The 14,422-nt window shown below is 40.7% G+C and overlaps 1 protein-coding gene across 2 annotated transcripts in view; it reads right to left on the bottom strand.

Moving 5' to 3' along the window:
* The window catches only part of PRKCA (protein kinase C alpha), a 138,150-nt gene that overhangs the window by 80,626 nt on the left and 43,102 nt on the right, over positions 1-14,422 (bottom strand). The gene's annotated exons all lie outside the window — the stretch shown is intronic.

Raw genomic sequence — 14,422 nt, 5'->3', positions numbered from 1 at the left:
TATTTCACTTGTAAGTCAATGAAAGAAAGCAGAGCCCCATGTGAAATAAAGACACAAGACATCAGGCAAACCCTGTGATTAACGAGGAGATAAGCATTCACATTTAAAAACCAAGAGACTCCACACAATGATAAATCTTTAATGCTGAATTCAGCCCACAGTGTTCAAATACAGAGTGGGATGAGCAGTTCCATGAAGCTGCATTTCCTGAATCTAAATCCTGCTCTGTCACAGCAACTGTCAATGTGCATCCAGGAGGCAGAAGGGAGAATGTGAAGCTGGAATGAAACCCATCCTTGGGTGTGGGATTTGTTCCCCTGCACGCCTGGGGAAGGTCTCTATGAAAATCCAAAGTTTTTCCCAGTTAATTACTTCTGTGAGGGACCAGAGCTCTCTCTGAGTGAGGCTGTGCTAGAGAACAAAGTGTTCTCATAGCACTGAATGGCAGGAGATAATGGGAAAAGAAAATTAGCTCCTGATTGCAATGTGAAGCCCATTCAAAATTCATGAATGATCTCAAAGAACTTTTTTCCTTCTGAGATAAAGAAGCTTCTGCCATGGGATGGAGGCCATGGGCTGTCACACAGCACAGGTCCCTCCAAACCACACCAAAGGAACAATTTGCTGGAGGGTGCTTACTTTAAGAGTCATTATTCCAGCTTTTCACCCCCACTATGGGTTCTTTCACAATATTAAACTTAGTTCAGATATTTTGAAGTTGCTCCACATTTCAACGAAACAGACAATCAAGATCTGAGATTGAAAAAAGCTTGTAATAAACACCATCAAACAGGGAGTCAGGATACTATAATGAAATGATTTAAAAGTAATTCACAGTTTGTCTATGGGTAATGCATTTTCTGTATACTTAAAATTTTGCTTTTCCAACACATAAAAACACACTATTTCCCACATCTCAAGAATAAAATAGACTTGAATTGTATAACAACTGCAAACATTGAATTTCCCCAACTTCAGGGGAAAACATATTAAATTATCTAAATTGTTCTAAAGAGCTCATTGCAACTTTAACACTTCTCTTTCCCATTTGAATCACACACGAATTTATTTCATAAATAAAGAATGAAGAGAGCTGTGACCTGGTGCACCTGCAGGTCACCCTTATCATCATTAATGATCCCATTAATGCCAGGCTGGCCTCATTCCCACCCCTAAGTCTGCCTTTAAAGAAGTTTAATCACCCTTCTCTCTCTCCCAGCTATTTGTCATCAGTATCCCATGCAGAAATTGTTTCCAACTGTTCTATTTCCGACGTGGCATATGTTTATTCTTTGGGCAAAGGGAATGAAGTGGGTTTTGCTCCAGTGATTCCAGATTAGCTCTGCCCACTCCACTTGAGCCAGAGCTGTGGCTCGGTGGCTGCTGCCCACTCGCTTGTCTCGTTTGTTAATCAACCCCCATCCCAGTGAATCCTGCAATTATCATTTTGATGGTTTGTTTTCTACCAACTGAAAGATCACTAAGTGGCAATTACCATTAACATTACTTGCAGCTGAGTCATATTTTACTTTCAGATAGTATTTTTGGTTCCAGATCTTCCAGTCTCAAGGACAATGGACTGATTTGTGGTTTCAGGAATAAACCACATGCAAAGAAATTTAGAAAAAAAAATAAATTCTTGGTATATCCTTCAGAAAATAAAGACATTAACTAATTACTTTTGTAAAAGTTGCAAAATATTATATGATAAGCAATGCAAAAAATCTGAGAAATATTATGAGAACATCTGGAAATCTGTAGAATGGAGCAGCTTCACCAATGCCTGCCATGACAATTAGAACCCTTGGCTGCTCCAGCTCTGCCTTTATTCAGCAAAGTGTGCAAGGAAAACTGCATTATCTGGGCATCTATTTTGGGCAGAATTTCTGAACCACCACAGTCACGTCCTATCTGGGAGCTGACAGCCTCTCAGAGCGTGTGAAGGAATTCATTCAACCAGAGACAATGTCAACCTTGTTTTTAATATGATTGAAGCATCAAGATAAAGATGTGGGAAGAGGAGTGCCACTGTTTGCTCCAGCCTGTGAACTTTAGCTGTGAAATCCCCTGGAAACGATGCTCATCGCTCTGCAATGGAAAGGATTCAGCTGCCAGAGTAAGCAAACCACAGAGGATTTGTCCTTTTGGACTTGGGGCTACACCTCAAAACTGTGTTAAAGCTTTGATGTTACTTCAGCTTTGGATACTGAACTCTCAAAACTGAATTTGTGTCCAGCCTAATGAAAGATTGCCTGATGTGGGCGACTCAACACAGACAGCCTTGATTCTTTTTCCTGTATTTCCCATTTGTAAAGGGTCACTTATCTGCAAAGGCTCCTTAACAGGTGATCCAAAATCATCAGACCTGTGTGGCTTTTTGAGAACACTCAAATGAGAACCAAACAATTCCACACAGAAATAAACAATGCAACAAGCAACTCTCATGGCATCATAAATCCAATGGGAAAAGAACAAGTGTCAGCTGAAATCCATCTGACAGCCATCATTTCTGTACATGAAATTTAACATCCAAATTTTCATGTTGAAACCCAGCCATTGGAGTGTATTTAGCATTTGTTTTTAGTGTTTTCTTTATTTCATAGAATAACACAGATCTGGAGAACTCGTGTAAAAATTTACTTAGTTCAGCTAAGTGCAAACAAAGTATCATCTGCTTAAAATAACATGTAATTTTTATTTTTATTTTTTTTCAGAACAGAGATGAAAAATAACTTCTCACTTGTTACTTGTTTTGAAAAGATGTTAAGAGCTTCACATCACTTCCTGCAGCTGTTAAGAAGTCACATTATATTCACCACCTTCATGTAATGAAAGTTGTATTGCACTGCTTTGCAGAAGCTGCCAGGAAATTTGTTCCTTTACACTTTCCCATGAGCTGAAGTGAGCTGGCACACATTATGCAGAGCAGCTCGAGAGCAAAGTGGCATCTCGAGGCTGACAGCTAAAATTAAAAAGAAAATTATTGAGGTATTTTCATGTTTTGACAGCAGGATTTTGATGTGTGGTGTATATATAGAACCTGGCTGGGAGCTTCCATCCTCTGCAGCTCCGGACTTGCTGTGGCCAAAGGCTCCCTGCAGCCCAGGGAGGGACAAAGGGAGGGATGAAGAGAACAAAACTGGCCTTGTGCTGCAAAACCAGGCTAACTGCTCGCTCTCTGTTGCCATGTGGCATCTCCCAGGCTGCTCCCTGCCCTCCCAGAGAGCAGAAAATGCCAAATGGGCAGCACAAAAACAAGGAAGAACTGGGGAAGGAGCACTCAGTGCATTCTCAGAGCAAACAATCTGAAGATGCAGATTGTGGGATTTCTGGTGCATGATGGAGGCCAATTCATTCTACTCAACACTGTTCTGTCCAGGCACAGCACTGAGAAAAACACGCTGTTATCAATAATACATACATAAATATCTATACATTGACATCACTTGGAGTTACAAGGCTCCACTGTGAATTTCCAGCTTTATTCCAATTTATGTGGAGATTGTTGTGATACACGGTCGGGGGAGAGTTCTCTGCTAAAAAATACTGCTACTGATGGCTTTCATGTATGACACAGATGGATGAGACCAAAGTGAAGTACTGCAATCATAAATAACAGAAATAGAAGCAATCTTCTCTATTAGATGATCTATAAAGAAGAGAAGCCATTGCTGAGCCCACATATCACTCAGCCATATGTCTGAAGAGCTCCACAACCACTTTCCAAAGAACAAGGGGTAAAAAAAATCAAGACAAAAGTCACATGCTTTACAACTGAGAACTATTAGAAAAGGTCAAGAGATTGATTTTTTTTTTTAAATCACTTGTAAACTCCCACTTTTGGAAGAAAAAGAACAGAGTAGGTGAGCCTTTCCATTAGATATAAATAGCTTTACTACACCACAGGATTTATTTATTCAGTACAATAAATTAAGCTACAAACCTAAAGGGTGGAGAGAATATATTTGCCAGAGTCCAACAGAACTGCCAGTTACCATCTACAGAGAAATCAGTGAGGCTTTTTCAAATCATCTTTGACTACTTTTTTGTAATCATACAATTATTAAGGTTGAAAAAAAGCACCAAAACCATCAAGTCCCACTTTTGAACAAATACTACCATGCCCACTGACCAACACTCAAGACTATTGTCCCAGCTCAAATGATGAATGGATAACATTTTAACCAGTGTAGAAATCAAATATTTTCCTATCTAAACCAACCCCAAAGCTGTGGCTCCACTGTCATGGCATCATTGGATGCCCCACAACAGCAGGCACATCATTTGTTTCCAGGTTTTCAGCACTGATTTTTCCAAAGGAAGCAGCACTGGAGGTCTCGTGGGCAGCAAGAGGGAATTAACTCTGTGCACATTCAGTGTTTGTTATTGGGGTCCTGCTTTGGTGTTTTTAAATAAGAATTGATCCTGAAGGAGCTCCCACAGAAGTTCAGGAAGAACAAATCCCTCTCTGGGTTAGTCTCAGAGGTTTCTGGAGCACTTCAGAGTCTCTGCAGGAGTTTGGAGCAGGGAGTCATCGCTCTGTTGCTGTTTCACACGCTTTGCATTTTCACTGAGGCCACAGAATTTCCCCCAGGGGCTCATATCAGTGCCTGTGTCTTCTGCACAGCACCAAGCAATGAATGAATGAATGAATGAGGCACGTGTTAGAGCATCCTAAGGTTAAATATAGCAATTACAATAAATAAAAAACAGAAACAGTACTTCAAAACAGACAAATCAATTACATATATGACAAATACCATCTACATTTATTGTTTAAGTAAGTACTGTTTAAATAAGCTTACTAGGAAAAGGTAAACAAGAAGAGTAGGAATTGAGATATAGGATGTAGCAATATTTGTCTTTCTCCTCTTCTGAACACTATAACTTGTAAAAATACAATGAAAATCCCTTTTACATTAAATATAAACAAGGCTGTAGATTATAAAGCAAACACAAGTCACAAGCAGCCCTACCTTTGACTGCTACCGACGTACTGAATCCTCTAAGAATTTTTAAAACCTAAATTACCCTAACTTTTCCAACATGTATAATTTATAATACACCAGCTTGCTTTCGTGCCAGTGTTTCACCCTGTCTAGAAGGAAGTGCTGCCTCAGGAGAGTAGCCAGGCTAACACTTACAGCTGCTTTATGCAATCTTTCCACTTGGCATTTCCCACTCCTTTCTGACTAAAGCAGCCTGGAGCCCAGTGAGACACAGTCTGTTCCAAGCTAAGATAGTGAATAAGAAAAACAACATCTCTGCCCATCACCTGAACCTGTTCCTGAGCTCCTCAAAGCTCCTTTGTGAGCCCACAAGGTCACACAGCACCTTCACAGCATTAATCTGTGTAGTGCTACACATTCCCTGCCTCATGGGTTACCTTCATTTTTTGTTGTTGTTTCTGCAAAACTCGAAAACCTTCTCAAAAACCTACCCTGGAGCAGAAGTATAGAAATACATGAAATCAATATTGATAAATTAGGGCTGATTCCTATTTCTGAAGATCCATGTCTACCTGCTAATAATTCCTCTGCCTAATCACAAATTCATACCTCTGACCTTGCTGCAGATTTTCTGCTTGGTCAAGTTCAATTAAACTAAAAAAACTCAGGTGGAGGACAGAAATAAGACCGCTGTAAACTCTGCTGTTCAATTATTTTTTTATTTTTTTTTTTTAATTTGAGAGAAAGTAAAGGTTAACTGCAACAATATCTTATTTGTGTGAAAGGATTATACAGATTGTCTGGACAGTCTTAACTACTCAGGTCATTAACTCCTTTACACTAAGTAGAAAACAGATGGATGTCTGGTAAGCTGGCTTTGCAAGCTCCACAACAGTGTGCAAATACAGGCTGTGTGCCTGGCAGGGAATGCATATGCATTTACATTTACCCAAACAACTTTGGCAGACCTGGCAGTACCGTGGGATAAAATTGTAAATATATACCTGCACATTTTAAATTAGAAATTCATACCTAACATGATTTTGAAACAGTTTGGATTTAGGAAAATACCTTACATAATATATTCAGATCTGTCTGAATGCTATATTCAGATACATATTACAGCAGATTTGTCATTTTTGCCTTCCATTACAGGAAAAAGAAGGTACATGATACAGTTTATTCTACTAAAACTGTAGCACAATATTTGCAAAACTGAGGAAGAGTTTCAAAATATTAGAGGATTTAATGTAATATGAAATATTCAGCACTGCTTCAATCTACTTGTTAATTATATACTTTCTGAGACAGAGATCACTGTTTCTATGTAAAGCCCTTGCTAAAATTTCACAAAACCATTAATCTCCCTCCTTTGAGGTGTCCCATTTTGTAAATGAATAATAACCCAGAAACCATCTATCAAAACCAGTGCTGAAATAGCTATTTTGAGAACTTGTACCAACAAAAAAGGTGACCCACAATCACAGACTTTCTCTCTCACTTCTGCAGTTTGAATTCACTTCAGTAAATGCATTTTCTGCAGCCACAAAGCCCCTCTGGGCGCTGCTCTCAGCTGCTCAGGCACAGCAGTGAGGAACAGCACAGCTCTTCCAATTAAAGAGCTAACACAATAGGAGAGCCCAGAACTGCTTCCTGGGAACACTGAGCAGTAGTTCTTCAGATTTTTCAGCTACTTCAGCAGTGACCTCAATTGCAGAAATGGGATGTCTTAAACAGAGCAGCTCCTTCAGTTTGAGGCGTCACCCAGCACTAAACCCGAGGGAGAGGGAGCAGGAGGAAGCAGCACAGGCTGTTCATGTTTCCAGGCTGTATGAAATGATGGGATATGAGATGAAACCAGCACTCCAGAACGCAGCTCTTGGGTTGCCTGTTGTTCTGTAATACAGCTGGAATTGGAGACAGCGACAGCGAGCAAAGAGCTTTTGGAAAATCACGGTGGCAGCCACCACTACAAGAGAATGTTCCTCAGCCACATTGTGCAGCATGAAAGATGAGGTGCTCAGTGAATAAATCATCTCTAGAACCAAGAGTGAGGGCAATGGCTTTGCTTGTGCAAGAGCAGCCACAATCCCATGGAGCCTTCTCCCAGTTCTACCTCTGAGCTCAGAGCTGCTGGGCAGAGCCCGGCCCCAGGAGCTGCTGCCCAGAGCTGCTCCTCGCTGCCAGCCCAGCTGGGAATGGCACTGTTCACTCAGGGAATGCACAAACAGCAACTTCTGAGAGATTTAAGTGGCTTCTTGATCTTTCACCTGAGGTTAAATCACCCCCACAGTCAATGGAACACGGCCCCGCCGCGCTCCGAAGGAAAGGCTGGAGCCCCTCGCGGCTCCGAGCATGGAAAACTGATGGAATAAAGAAAGCACACTCACACAACTGTGAGGTTTTATCATGAATTCTTTAGTATAAACCTTACAGCTTATTTTTCCCAGCATCTTACTTCACAATTTAACAGTACTGAGCTGTAAACCAAAACATTTCCTGCGAGTTTTTGAGGAAAATTTTGAGGAATTGTCCTCACAATTTGTGAGGACACCAATACAGTAAGGGAAATGCCAGAGCTGAATGCCAAGAGCTGAACATCGAAGTACTTTGGAATATTTTGAATTTAGGCTTTCAGTTGTGTTTGAGAAACCCTATAACGTGCTAACAAAATTAATGAACCTCCCTTGCCAGTAAACACAAGCCACACACTAATTCCATTCTTGCCAAATAATGTTTGTTTTTCTTCAGGGTGGCAAGAGGTGAGGCCAGGATGACACTGAACGAGGTGTTTGAAATAGGAACAGAGCCATACCCTAAGCACTGAACCACAACAAATAAACCTCCTGCAATACCTGTTAGGACACAATCCTGACTGGAGATTTCTTGAGGAGAGCTGAGAGGCTCCAGGGTGACAGATGATCCCCAGATTAGTTCAGATGTGAAGTGATCCCCTGGAAGGTGCAAAGGAGGATGTGGATGATGTCAGAAGATGTCACACAGCAGCTCGAGCTGCTCCATGGCAATGAGCCTCTCCTCCTCTCCTCTCCTCTCCAGGTTTTTGGATGACTACAACCCCACAAAGAGCCAGCAGCCTCCTGCCATCCCTGCCCTGAGGCCTCCACACGTTCCATTCCAAGAAAACACACACTATTTTGGTTTGTTTTGCCAGTAATTACTCTCTGCCTGTCTAAACCTACCAGAAGTGTGTATTCAATAGAGAAAAGCATTTTAAAACAGAAAGGTTTGAAAGACACGGCTGAAATTTTCAAAGGATGTGGAGGAAAAAGATCAAGTTCAGCTCCTTTTGCACAAAAGGGTTACTAATAAAACCAACTGATAATCCCTGGTTAGTAATAAAACCAGCTAATAATTCCTTTAGACACTTCTCTCAAAGAATTCAGGCTAGTTTTTTAATCCTTACCACCCATTCTCTTTCAGCAGTAGTATTATATCAAGAGATTTTGTTAATTAAAGTTTTTTCCAGTTCCTGTTTCTCTTCATTATTTCCATGTTACCCAACAGATGCCTAATATTTATTGCAAATCTTATCCAATTACATACATCTTATTAAAGGGTCATCTGCTAGAAACTTCAATATGGCTTTCCTGCTCTCATCAGTCACTGCAAACATTTCATCTCGAAGAAACTGCAACTTCTCAGGAAGAAAAACAACATACACAGAAAATGTGAACTCCACATTAGACTAATTACAATTAGAAATTTGTTGCCAATGTAAGACAACACACGAGACAACACACACATTGGGAAACCAATTAAAGAATTAAGAATATTCACCCTCAGATTTCTTTTCCACAGTATGTTTAGTGGGTATATTATTTACTCCTAACAAGTAGATTAATTTTGTAGGTTTGGTAGTTATCAAAATTACATGGTTGGCTAAAAGACATAAGTTACAGTAATTCATTCCAATAGTGAAAGTGATATTTATAAGAAGTACCTGTGGGCTCAGAGGTTGGCAGTACATAAATAACAAGATATGAAACCATGGTAACATGTCATTTAATTATGAACAAATTATTTATATTTGCCGTAAACCATTTTATGAAAAAAAAAATAAATTCAAAACAAGGAAGGAGCTGAGATGGGAGGTTTCCAGCAAGAAAACCCTATGGCAACAGTCAGTGGAATTTTTCACCAGGTAGAATCACAGAACCATTGGCTGGTTTGGATTGGGAGAGACTTTAAAATCATCTTGTCCCACCCTGTGCCATGGGCAAGGACCTTCCACTGTCCCAGGTTTCTCCCAGCCCCATCCAGCCTGGCCTTGGACATTTCCAGGGATCCAGGGGCATCCACAGCTGCTCTGGGGACCCTGTGCCAGCCCTCCCCAACCTCCCAGGGAAGGATTTTTCCTAATTTCTAATCTAGTTCTTCCATCAGTTTGAAGCCATTTCCCCTCGTCCTGTCACTACAGGCTCCTGCCAATCCTCCCTTTACATCCCCTGTACCTTCCAAAGGTACATTTTGGGCATGAATTGAGAGCACTTGAGCAGACTGTGCCTGTCAGTCTGTGAAGGCAGCACCAGGCACACACAGAGCCCTCCTGAGCTCCCCCAGCCTGGCTCCATGCTCAGCTCTCTGTGCTCCTGGGGCAGAGCTGCCAAGGGTAAGTGACCACTTCAATTTGACATATGGCACATTGCTGCACAACCAGGGGCCCTGCCTGCTCGTTTCTATGTCCAAACACTCACACAGCCCATTGTTTTTGGCAATGTTACTTTTAGCTGGAGCAGTTAGCTCAATACACAGCACGTGGAAGCTCACACAGCACAAAAATAGAACTGAAGGACCACCAGAGTAGCCCAGATTTACACCAGGGAAAGTATCCATGTGATAAAAACCTGTATTGATGTTGAAACTCAATCCTTCTGGAATGATTACACCAAAGATCTGAGATGATTTCTTCATTTTGTCCATGTGGCTGAGGAAGATTTCAAAGCATTTTTAAGCAGTCGACACTCTTAGATCCTGATAATTATCTCAAAATGCTCCCCAAAATTTAGTCTATGTTTGAGCTCTCAGTTCTTAGAAACAATCATAATTATTCTTGTTACTAAATCATATAAAACCCTGACTGTGAAAATTGTGTTAGAGCATTTTCCACTGCATGCTCATGACATATTTGTACAGTCCTTCCTGGCTCACTGGAGCAGCAATATAAACAGCATTTCTTAGTTTCTGTCAGATAGACTGAGTAGTATTCTCATGATATGGAAAGGTAAACACTATTCCCTCTCCCATGTATTTACTAAAAACAATATATTAGCAGAGATGAAAAATGAGGCACGAATGTCAGTGATAAATTAGCTGACATTCATCTGAGAATATTGCTTCCAACAGGCCAAGAATCTTCAAGCAGCAGTAAGAGCATGGAATTCAGTAAGCCATGACTCAAACCAAAATAAAAAAAACAAAAAAAACCAAGAAAGATGAGATTTCAACTCATTCCCACTCACCACAGAACACGCATTAAGGGTCTGCAGAGCAAAAGTGAAGCAAATCAATTTCTGTCATCACTGTCTTTGCAGAGGGGTTTTATTCAAGGCTTTGCTGCGTGGCATTGGCACTCTAAAAATCAGGTCATAAAGGCATAAAGGCAACTGAAAAAAATTAAAGCAGTCTGTGATTGAGTATCAAATCTATAACTTGGTAAGGAACACAAGAGCCAAAGTTTGGGCTTCAGGTTGACAGTTTTTGGGAGCACTAACTACTAGCTGTTAAAATAAGAAATCTTTCTACTTTTCAAGGGAGTTTAAAAATGTAACAACTTTATTAAAAAAAAAAGAAACCACTTTCTTTTGGACTTTAAAGCTTGTCTGACCTAAATAATAACTATTTCCCCTAATTATCTGTCCTCTTTCTTACAGTGCAACAAAGCAATGCAATTTTTTACAATATGCATTTAACATAATTAGAAACTACAGCTTAACAAAGTCTCCACAATACACCTGTGGGTGCCTGAAATGTCATGTTATTCCAGAACTAATAGAAGTTCTAGTGGATGTATCCATTTTAAGTGATAAGTCATTGCTAGAGGCGTCATGTAAATAAATCATCTCATTGGGTCTGAGGATAAGTTAAAAGGGGCCTATTTCATATTTTTGCAGGAGGAATTAAACACATGTCAGAAATGTATCACTGGACTCTCTGCTTAACTGCAGCACTCTGCTGGACTTGAGTGAGTCAGGGGGAAGAAGGAAAAAAGCCGCCAGGGAGCAGAAGGCAGGCACTTGTGGCACACAGCACAGGGACAGCAGGGCAGCCCAGCCCAGGGGGCCAAAAGCCATAGAAAATATAATAATAATAATATATAAATATAGAAAATATAGAAATAATCCTGGGAAAGGACTGCAGCACTGGTGAACAGCTCCCAGGAACCCACTGAGAAATGAGAGACTGAAATTCCAGCACTTTACGGGGATGAGAGTTCTTTGTTGGGCTCTAAAGCCTGGGCAGTGACACTGGGAAAAGAAAAGTGGAAGCAGGACAAAGCCTCCAGGTCCATTGGACATGGTACATGATCCAGGGAGCCTGGGGCATGTCACCCCACTGCAGCAGTTTCCTCAGAGCTCCGATATTTTCACCCCTCTTGCTTCCAAATCACAGAATTCAATGTTGAATTCAATATCCAGTGTTGCATGTCCAAGTTCTAACAGAACACTGCCTCTACTTGGCAATGTTTCTCCTGAGACCTCAGTTCAGTCTGTGGAATTTTTCACCAGGCAGAATCACGGAAGGTTTGGGTTGGAAGAGACTTTAAAATCATCTTGTCCCACCCTGTGCCACTGTCCCAGGCTTCTCCCAGCCCCGTCCAGCCTGGCCTTGGGCACTGCCAGGGATGCAGGTAAAGTAAACAAAGTAAACAAAGATCATCATAGCTAGTTTGGAGTGAGATAAAAACCCCACTTTTCCCCCTTGCAAGATCTGAATTTGAGTCCTTATAATTAATAGCCTGCGTAATACCCTTTTATATAATGCAGCTCATTCATTACATCTCACCCACACTTAAATGCTGTTTCATATTTCTGATGGTGAATATTCCATTATTTCAGCCAAAAATAGTTTTTATTTTCAATCATTTTATGCCTTGTAATGCTGCACACTGCAGGGTGCTTAAATCCTTCACAAATTGAGTAAAATAATGCAGTAAAACCGTATGAAAGTGAGTGATTTATAGAAAACTTCATGTTCTCTCCATAAACAATGTGACACTGTTAGAGATGCAGATGGAAAATAACAAATTCCAGGAGGCTCCAAGTGGCATGCAAACAGATGAATTCTGCATGAATTCTGCTGAAGGGGTATAATAAATGTACAAGTAATTTCAGGCTCCAAAGTTTGGTCAAGTGCATCCCACACACAGAATAGTGTCACATATTAACAAACTACTAAAGAAGAGATCAAACTTCCATCAATACCTGGATGCACTGTGGATTTTCTGTGTAGCTGGAGCTTTGCTTTAAAGCTGTCATGATTAATTTGCAAATATATAATTCCTAAAATCAGTGGAGAATGGGGCTTCAAAAGGGACAGAACCGTCTTAGGCAAATGGCCAGGAGAGAGGGAGAGAATGTGAGAGGTCACAAAAAACTCCAGCCAGACTTTTCCATGGAAAACTTCTATAGAAAATCAATTTCTTCACCAGTATGGGTGAAAACATCCCCTCAAACTGGAGGGCAAAGCTGCAACACACAAAGCCTGCGGTTGCAGCAAGAATTCTCCCGTGACAGAGCCTGACTGTGCTTGACAGGCATGGAACAAGCTAAAAACAAGCTAAAAACAACCTCAGCCTGTCAAAGGCTGCTGAAGAAAGGAGAGTTAGGCTGTGGTTCCACAGCTGCTTCACATGGGCAGAAGCAGCAGCTCTGCACAAGGAAACATTTCCAGCTGTCACTCCTGCCCTGGACCAGAACCTTCTTTTTGCAGACACTCCTTGGTGAGTGCCACAAAGGCATTTTCTCATCCAAGCATTTCCTCCTGGGCACGTTAGCACTGCTTTTATGCTGGTGCAGCAAAATATTCCAAGTTAGTGCCCAGGGAAGGATGGGTGAGCAGGAAATGAGCCAGGGAAGCTCCTGAAGTGCAGCCCCAGGACAGGACCAGGCTCCTTCCAGCTCGGAGCAGCTGAGCTGGGCTGTGGAAGGACACCAGAGCCTTCACCAAAGGCTCAGCACCTTCACAGCAGAAATCACACAGGAAAATTCCTCTCTGGGGTTTTTCCTCATTCCCCAGCCACCTGTTTGTCCTTTATTTTAACATTATCAACCCCTAGAGGCAAAGGCTGCACTTTGTATTAATTGAGTGATTGTTCAGTTCGAGGCTGCCTGAGTTACAGCGGATGCGCTTGGTGAGGATTTCTACAGCTGGAAACCCAATGGATGCATTTGTTCTGAAACTCACTGACCGGCTAAAACTCGTTAAAAACAGATTTATGAAAGTGACTCAGAATTTGGAACAAATTGAAGATGAGTAACAAAACACAATGAACAGAAAGATTGTGTTCTATTATTTTTAAATCGTGTGGCGCTGACAACTCGCACGGACCCTGCTGAGGACAGAGCCCAGTTCCTTTCCTTCCATGCTTTCAGATTTGCTTCCTTCTCTGCACCTCCTTAAGGTTCAACTGCAGAATTAAAAAGGGTTTTTTTTTTTTCATTTTCTTCATGGACATGCTTCTGCTAAGCAACAGCTGACACCACAACTAATAATAGTAATGCCAGGTATTGCTGTAATCAGGAATTCATGGTTCATTTCCCTGCTGCATAATGAAACCTCGTTCCCATTTCTGCAAAACACAGATTTTTTTAAAAAATTTATACTATTTCAGTTACGTTAAGCTTTTGTAGAAAATCCACAAAAAATATAAACTTTTCTTTTGAACTGCTGCTGCGTGGTGTAAACTGGTATTTCACGTATTTCTTTTTTATTTGTGAGGGACAACAAAAGATTGCATTTATGTCTTAATACAAAAAGGGCTCTTTTACTTTGTTTGGATTTTACATCCATTCACAGAGACATTAACACAGTAAGTCTATTAACAAGTGCAAGGGGTATCACAAGTTCAGTTCTGGTAATTAGTCATATTTCAGCTTTAAATGCTTCTCTGCTCCAAGGAAAAAGATTATGGTTTTTCTTCTTGCTCTATTACCCAACTGGCATTTAAGTCAATCTGCTGAAAGTGTATCTTCTTCAATGGAAGCTCAAAATAAACCATTAAAGGAATATGCAAATCCCTGAGCTTTTTGGGATTTTTTAATACTTTAATCTAATAAGAACATTTTACATGACTAAGAAATTCTGGCTGAATCTGTTATTCAGCCCTCCTTTAGCTCTGCCATTAATTCCATTTTTGCTGTCATGAACAGCACAAAAAAAAAAAAGGAAAAAACCCCTATTTTACTGGCAAGATGTTTATAAGAAATGTCAAGTTCTTGTACAGGTTGCATGAA

The sequence above is a fragment of the Poecile atricapillus genome, chromosome 17 (genome assembly GCF_030490865.1).
Source record: "Poecile atricapillus isolate bPoeAtr1 chromosome 17, bPoeAtr1.hap1, whole genome shotgun sequence".
Lineage (NCBI taxonomy): Eukaryota > Metazoa > Chordata > Aves > Passeriformes > Paridae > Poecile > Poecile atricapillus.
The sequence above is the reverse complement of the archived record's forward strand: the minus strand, read 5'-3'. Positions and strand labels throughout refer to the sequence as shown.